The sequence below is a fragment of the Heterocephalus glaber genome, unplaced genomic scaffold (assembly GCF_053883595.1).
Source record: "Heterocephalus glaber isolate CG9 unplaced genomic scaffold, H.glaber_assembly_v1.0 deba00001720, whole genome shotgun sequence".
Taxonomy (NCBI): domain Eukaryota; kingdom Metazoa; phylum Chordata; class Mammalia; order Rodentia; family Bathyergidae; genus Heterocephalus; species Heterocephalus glaber.
In genome coordinates this window covers 12020992-12029520 of record NW_028258433.1, presented here as the reverse complement: position 1 = coordinate 12029520, position 8529 = coordinate 12020992, and the positions used below count along the sequence as shown (strand labels likewise).

The 8529-nt window shown below is 40.5% G+C and overlaps 2 pseudogenes; both read right to left on the bottom strand.

Moving 5' to 3' along the window:
• Positions 1-1183: 1183 nt before the first annotated feature.
• On the bottom strand, positions 1184-3071 carry LOC101721219 (polyadenylate-binding protein 1 pseudogene; annotated as a pseudogene).
• On the bottom strand, positions 2822-7751 carry LOC147821714 (polyadenylate-binding protein 1 pseudogene; annotated as a pseudogene).
• Between the last annotated feature and the right edge of the window lie 778 nt (positions 7752-8529).

Below are 8529 nucleotides of genomic sequence, written 5' to 3'. Positions count from 1 at the left end.
TCACTTTCTCATTTCTCTTTTTTAGAAAAACATAAACTACTACAACAGAATGGGTAATAATTTAAGTGGATATAATAAAAATATATTCCTTGAACCCTCTCCTATGAGAAACTAAGGGGAGGACAGGGCAAGGGGGATGAGAAGGGGCAAAAATGATCAAAATACGTTATTTGCATGTATGGACTTGCCAAAATTAAACCCATTAATCTGTATAACCAGTATGCATTAATAAAAAAGATGTGAAGCAAACAAAGAAAAAACTTAAAAATGGCCTACTCTTCTAGTACACTTAATATATAAATGTACTTACAACATTCTGACTCAAACCTCTTGGGAATATACCCCCTTTCCAAAGAAATATTCCCTTGTAAATATAATGTGAAATAAAAAGAATTAAAAGTCTTAGTTGATTATTCTGGGAGAAAAAACTGTATTTGAAATGCAAAAGCCTTAGATTGACATTAACAGTATTAACAATACAAGGGTCTTTGTTGGCTTTGAGGTAGAAATATAGGCTGAAGAGAAATATAGGATTGAGAGAAGAAATGGACAGTATCAAACTGCCATGTAAATAGAAACCCATTTAACCTGTTATCTTTTAGAACATGCCAGGAGACAACTCAGACCTCTTGACTCTCAGATTTTCCTTAGGGTACCATATTCATTGGATAATTAAGATTCTCGGACAAGCAGAACTTTGAAGAGAAATGGGGAGTAGTATGTTGACAATCCTTAGTGATAAAAATGAATCCTGGGAAAAAAATGAATCCTGGATTTATATGAAATAAAAAATTTTCAAACTTCTTACTGAAAAGTATTGAAGTAGATGCATTTTCAGGAAAGAAAAGTCTGTGTGTTTGGTTGTGCATGCTTACACATAAGTGTAAAGATGGATTTAGGTAGTTTAAGGCTAAAAGGAATAACCAACATTACCTAATATTTACATAACTTCTTCAGTTTTCCAGTAGAACAATGACAGAAAGGAATGACAGACAGTTGCTCATTACAAATAGCTAATTCTTTTTTTTTCACTGTTTAAGGAATTTTTATTAAAGCAAGAATTTTATACACCAAATGATGTTTCCTTGCTCAGTTATCAATTCTGTTACTTAAAACAGAGCTGACATCTTGAGCTATTCCACAGTAAAGAATTACAAAATTAAAGAAAGAAATGCTTTAAATGTTTGTACTTTGCTGAAAATTCTTTTCCCAGGGTCTATAAAACATTAATTTGTTTTTATATTTTACTATTTTTTTTTGTATTTTTTTGTTTTTAAATCAAGTAATCTAGGACTAGCATTGTTTGCTAGACCTGGCATTTGCTCGGTACATAAGGTTCAAAGTTTCCTTTCCTTTTTAAATTTATTTTATATTTTGCAATGGGTTTTTTTCATAGTATTTAAAGTTTTTTGATGTTTAGATATTTTTCTTTGGTGAAGCATGAGTTTCTTTTCATGGTCCCTGATCAATTTTAGACAGTTGGAACTCCAGTGGCACTGTTCACTGCTTTCTGGGCAGCCTCTTTAGCTTGGTGGGCTTGTAGTACAGCTACAGCTTCATCAGCCTTAGAACAGAGAGACTCTGGAGACTCAAGCATGTGAAGAAGTTCTGAATTATCAATCTCCAACAACATGCCAGTGATTTTACCAGCAAGAGTAGGGTGCATGGCTTGAATAAGTGGAAACAGCCGTTCACCCAACATTTGTTTTTGCTCTTGGGGGGCGGGGCAGATGCCAACATGGAAGCAGCCAAAGGTTCCTGACCTTGTACATGAACAGCAGGCTGTGGCTGTGTATTAAGATGCTGCTGAGGACTGTGGACTCCCGCAGTGTATTTATACTGGGGAACAGTGCGGACAGGAGTAGCTGCAGCGCCAGCAGCTGCAGGGTGTGGACCCATTGTCTGTGTTGACGTGTTTGCAACACGCTGTGTTGACATGACTCGTGGAACATGTGAAGAAGCTGGTCTCATAGTGCTAAATGGTGGTATAGGAGCGGCTGGGCGGATAGCACCGGGCATATTCTGGAATGGATGAGGCCTGGCACTCTGAGCACCCTGAGCGAGGACGTGGTCTTAGTTGAGCAATTTGGCTAGGAGGATAGTATGCAGCACGGTTCTGAGTCTGTGGGATAGCTGCCATGAAGTAACCTGAAGGAGGTGCTGGCTGGTAGGGGTTGATTACAGCGTTGGGCACAGCTCGTACCCTCGCCATTCTCTGCATATACTGGCTAGTGAGGTGAGCCGGGCTCTCTTCTTTGAGCTGAGCTAAAGCTACATAGAGTGGCTTGGTGGCCACAGTTCTACCATTCATTTCTTTAACTGCTTTAGTGGCTTCTTCTGGGGAGGAGAAACATACAAAACCAAATCCTTTGCTGCGACCACCCTCCATCATAACCTTTGCACTAGTGATTGTACCAAATGGAGAAAACTCTTTCCGGAGATGTTCATTATCAATACCATCATCAAGATTTTTCACATAAAGGTTAACACCCTGGTATCTGGTGATCGTATCTTGCTTCATTTGTTCAAATTTGTGCTTAGGTTCCGTCTGGGGTTCCACTTTTTTCTGAGCTCGACCAACGTAAATTTGTTTTCCATTGAGCTCCTTTCCATTCATCTCATCCACAGCTTTCTGTGCATCTTCATGCCTTTCAAAGCTCACAAATCTAAATCCTTTGGATTTTCCACTTTCGTCCGTCATTACTTTCACACTTAAGGCAGGTCTAAAGAGATCCTTAAGGCGCTCATCATCCATGTCTTTTCCAAAATTCTTGATGTAAACATTGGTGAACTCTTTTGCCCTAGCTCCAAGTTCTGCTTCTCATTCTTTACGAGACTTAAATCGTCCAACAAATACTTTGCGATCATTTAGGAGCATCCCATTCATTTTTTCAATAGCTCTTTCAGCAGCTTCTTGCGTCTCAAAATGTACAAATCCATAGCCCTTGGAATCATTTTCATCACAAACCACCTTATAGGAAAGGATGTTACCAAAAGCAGAAAATGTATCATACAGTGCTTTATTATCAATGGATTTGTCCAAATTTTTAATGAATATGTTGCCTAGTCCACTTTTGCGAAGTGATGGATCACGCTGAGACCACATGATGCGTCCTGGCTTGCCCTTTATAACATCAAAATTCACGGTGTCCAAAGCACTCTCCGCTGGCCGTGCTACGAGTCCCAGCGGGCAGCGCCGCCACGCACGCCGGTCCCAGTCCCGGAGCGGTGCCTGCCGGGAGCTGGAGTCCCAACCACAAATAGCTAATTCTTATAAATGAAGCAATAAGTTGTGTAATAGAATTATGAGCCAGGCTTCAGAGTCCAAAGTGAGTGGTTGGGAGAGGTTGCTAATTTTAATCAGAAAATTAGTAATATGGGGCTGAGAATTCCCTTTAACTTATTGAAAATTCCCTTTAACTTATTGGAAATCTTCAGTCCCTGTAATTTTCTAGAGACAAAAGTTAAACCAGGAGAATTTGAAGATAAAATTCTTCTTTTCTTACATCAGTATTAAGTTACAAAGGCAAAGTAGTGATAGAGAGTTCTGAGCATCTGGCAGAGGTATTTGATCTTTCTTGCTAAGCCTATGCCATAGGTTGCCAATATGTTTGTTCCTCCGTAGATGTAGATCTGACACCAGATTAGGACTGCCTGTGCATATTTCTCTAGATCAATCATCACTGACCCTACTTACTCACCCTCGGGCTCTTAGACAAGATTCCTTTGACCTTTCCTGTTTCATGGTTTGCCTTCAATTGTTCCTTCTTGGTTTAAATCATTATTTTCTTATTTTGTTTTGTTTGTTTTTTGGTACCGGGGAATCGAACTCAGGTCCTTGCACTTGTGCAGCAGGCAGCGAAAGCACTGAGCTAAATCCCAGGCCCTTCTTGTTTTGTTTTAAACACTAACTAAGCTTGGAGTATAAACCACAGAATATTAACTATATATGCCAATTCAACCCAGCTTGAATTGGAGCTCCTTTTTTTCCCCTTACTACCTTGATAATTATTAAAATTGCAAAACTTGTTTCTTCATCTGTTAACTATAAGAATAATAATAGTTACCTAATTGAAAACTCACAATATAGTACCTGGTACACAATGAATGTTCAGTAAATGTGACTATTTTCACTCTTAATATTTTTTACATTCTGAAGTTCTGGTGTCCTGTTATGACTTAAAGTATCTGTAAGAACCTCTTTTAGATAAAGTTAAGACCTTTCATTTGAGCCTGAATTGGAAATTTGCTGTCCACATGGCTCCAGATGTCTCCGGCAGTTCGGTTTCTTGGAGAACATTTTGAAGTCTATAAAGTGGCCCATCTTACCAGACCATTACCTAATGAAGGACTCTTCCATGGACTGATATTTTTAACAACAGCTCAATCATGTCATTGGACACTGTGGTAACTTTAAATCACTTCTCTTTTCTGGAGATGTAGTTGTTCAGACCTCTGCGTTGGCCCATCAGAGGATGGAGGAAGAGATCTGCCAACAGGAAGAGCAGCAAAAGGAGAGACTGTGACCTTAATGCACTGCCAGGAAATGGGGACAGAGATCTCTCATACTATGGGGACAGGGGACACACAAGAAGGGGCAGGTATCATTACACTGCCCAGATATTCTCCAATATGACCTAGATACATGCAGCCCAAACCTAGGGCCCCCACAGCTGGGGCCTTGAATGAGTCATTCACTGCTTCCTGAGCTCAGGGTTGTGATCCTTTCTTGGGAGCCTTCCACTGGGTCTGAGGCTGCCAGGAGTCATTCCCGCGGATTCAGCATGCCCCAGGGACATGTTTAGGTTCTCAAGGAGTAATTCCCCTGAAAGGAGCTTTTGCTAAGACTGCTGACTGCTGGCGCAGACATTTCCAGACACTTGATATTTTTTTCCTTGCCTCTGGAAAGTGACTTTAAACTATTCAGTTTAAAAAAAAAATCCCTAGTAGAATTGGGAAGGAAAGCGACAGAAGCAAATATTTTTTGATCTGCTAAAGCAATTGAATAGATTATTGTATATTTTAATGACTTCTGTTTATAGCATACTTCCTATGTGTGTGTATTCAGTTTGAGCTGCCAATTTTTGTAGAAACACAGAAAATCTTAATTATGAGTGCTTAGTAAATAAAATATTAGAAAAAATATAGCTTTATGAAACATGCTACATACAACTTGCCTTCCCTTCCACTTCCTTTCCGCCCCTTCTCTTTCTTCTTCTTTTTTAAGTTATAGGAACCATGCTACACATGAAAGAAGAGGTCCTGGGCTTCAAGAACCATCCAGTATGGGGAAAGACATGTGAGTCAGTAGAGACAGAAGCTCAGATGAGGAATCCAGTGAGAGTGGTCGTCCCACCTTGACGGTGAGGGAAAGCTGTATCAGAGCATTTGTCACTTGAGCTTTATTCTTGTTAAAAAAAAAAGGCAGCAACTGAGTTGAACACTTGTTAGATTTTATTATAGTCATGTGTACACACACAGAGAAAGAAAGAAATCGGTTCTGTAAGAAATTAGAGCAGGATTTTTGGCGGAATAAGAAAGCATTGTTTACCAAAACTGAGACTGAATTCAGTTTAGCCAGGAGGCTTAAGAGTTAACCTCTGTTTTCGTGATCAGATCATTAGGACTCACCTTTAGTTCAGTAAAGTATATAAATGTTAAGTTTTACTGTTGTTGTTTTGGGTTTTTTGGAGAATTTTCAGACAAAGATTGGGCAGGAGTTGCGGATATCTTGCAGAACTGCTTGTAACATGTGGTAGACAATGGATATTGCTTGCCGATTCTTTCTCAATATCAGAAAGGGGCAGCTCTTCACCTGGTGGTTGAGAGGAGAGAAGGCAATCAAGGAAGCACATACAACATAAGCAAATGCAAGCAGGCAAAGAACAGTCCATTCTGGGGAAAGGGAAGTGGCTTATTATGGCAAGAAGGTAGGGCCAGGGTAGAATGAATAAGTGAGAAGAACAAGGGCTAATGTACTAATCACTGATGATAGCCATGTTTGCATCTCCAATGCTGATGGCTCTCCTCCATTCCCTTCTCTCTCCTCTCTTCCTGGTACTTTGCCACATGTATGTTGGTGCATTCAGTGGTGTCCTGCATTTCCTAAGGCTGTTTATATTTCCCTGTCCATTCTTTAGATTGCATAATCGCTACTGACCTCTATTCAAGTTTTCTGATTATTTGGCCAATTCATATGTACTCTTTGGCTCCTCAAATAGATTTTTTCAGTTAGGGTTTTGAAATTTTCCACTTCAGAATTTCTAGTTGTTTCTTAAGAAAAAAAATCACTATCTACATTAATCTGGATTTTTCAAAGAAAGAGAACCAACAGGACATTTGGTGAAAGATGTGGAAAGACATTATGAGACATTTGCTCACACAATTATGAGGCTGAGCAGTCCCATGATCTACAACCTGTAAAGGAGGTGGGAAAGCTGGTGGTACAGTTCCATTAAACCTGATGCTGGGAACTTCAGGTTAGGGTCTAAGTTCCAGTCTTAATCCAAAGACCTGAGCAGTGGGACTGCTGAAGTCTGCAGGTAGGAAAAGATGGATGTCATAGTGCAAGGAGACAGAGCAAATTCACTCTTTTTCTGTATTTCTGTTCTCTCAGGAACTTTCTGGATTAGATGAGACCTGCTCACATTGGTAAGGACAATCTTCTTTACTCCCTCTACTGATTCCAATGCTAATCTCTTGCACAAGACACACTAGATATCTGGGCACCACTTAATCTGATCAAGTTGACAGGTAAAATTAACCATCACACTATATTTATATTTTTTATTTGATGAATCATTGTTACTATGCCTCCCTTTAATCCTTCAAATATGGTTTTCTTCAGTTCTTAGAACATAGCTATTATAATAGTGTTAAGCCATTTACTCCAAGAGGCTGAAGAACCTGTTCCAATTCTTTGAGTTTGCCTCACACTGCACTTTAATTGCTCCTGAGTAGAGGCAGCTTAAAACACATGCACAGCCTTCCAGAGTCCCAGGGATGTCTTTGGTTATAGTAGGGCTCTTCTTGGCTAATTCACTCCTTGATTCTCATTGTTAATCTGTTGGCTGGTCTGCTATTTTGCTTGTGGTTGCTAGTATTATGGAGCTTCCACCCCCTCTCAATTATTTGTCAGCCATGTTGCCATTGTTTTTGACAACACCTTTCCTTCTTTTCCTTCCTTCCTTCATTCTTTCCCCTTTCTTTCTTTCTTTCCTTCTTTTTTTTTCAGACAGAGCTTTGCTATGTAGTTCAGGCTGGCCTTGAACTCACTGTGCAGCCCAGGCTCACCTCAAATTCACAAAAATCCTCCTGCCTCAGCCTCCCAAGTGCTGGGATTTCAAGTGTGTGCCACCACACCTGGCTGACAATACTTTTAGACATGAATTTCCTCTATTCTCTGTTCCAAAGTTACTCACCTCAGGCAGAGCTGTGGGGTTCTCCATTCTTACCGCCTGCCTCTTTCCCCAAGGGAAGAGCCTGAGAGCTGTTGAACCAGAGCCAGGGATAGGGATGGCATCCTGCCTCTACCCTGTGTCATTGGCAGTGCTGAGGGGATGGTAGCCTTATACCCACTTGGCTGCCCTCATGGTGTGAAACCTCCGCTTTGTGAGCAAGCTGTAGTGGAGCCAGTCCGTATCACAGCTGCAGCTGTGGGCAAAGCTCTCCTCCCTCTAAGTCTGAGCTGGGTAGAAGAGAGGAGCCCAAGCTCCTTGTCTTTCTTATTACTGGGACAAAATACCTGACATCGATGTGGTAAAGGAGGAAAGATTTACACAGTTTGTAGAGGTTTCAGTCCATAGTTGACTGGCCCCAAGGCAAGATGCCATGGCAGAGGAGAAATAGTTCATAGACTAGCAGGCAGAAAGCAGCCAGCCTTCATTCTCCTTTTCCTTTTTATTCCATCCAGACTACGAGCCTATTGGTTGCTGCCACCCACACCCAAGGTGGGTTGTCCCTCTTAAGTAAATCCATCATCCTAGCAAGAACTATGCCAAACCATCTGTAGACTAATCCAGTATTACATTTCTGTAACCTAGTCACCCTCCAAAGGCCCCACCTATGAGCACATGAGGCTTTGGGGGGTCACACTAGACATGAGCCATAATACTCCCTCTTTTTTGCTTGCCCAGAACAAGGTTTTCACAACATGAGACTTGAGGATAAGTGATGCTATTGGCCTCTCATTTGCAGAATGAAAGTATAGCTCTAGTCCACAGCCTCAGGGGAGGAGTTCTCCCATCACATGTAGAAATGAAGGCAGTAACATCCCAAATCGCAAAGATTTTTCACTCTTCATATCAGTATTTAGAAAAATTTGAATAAGTATTTTTCCATTTGCCTTTTTATCATTGGATGAAATATCCAGATATGTACAATTATTGTTATTTTTATATCTTCTCTCAGTTAGATGTTTTTATATTTTGTTTTGTTTTGCTCTGATTTTTGGAGAGAGCATCCATCCACATCCATACATGGCCATTCTCCAAGTCCCTTTGCCTAATAAGGCTGTTATTAAAGTTTGAA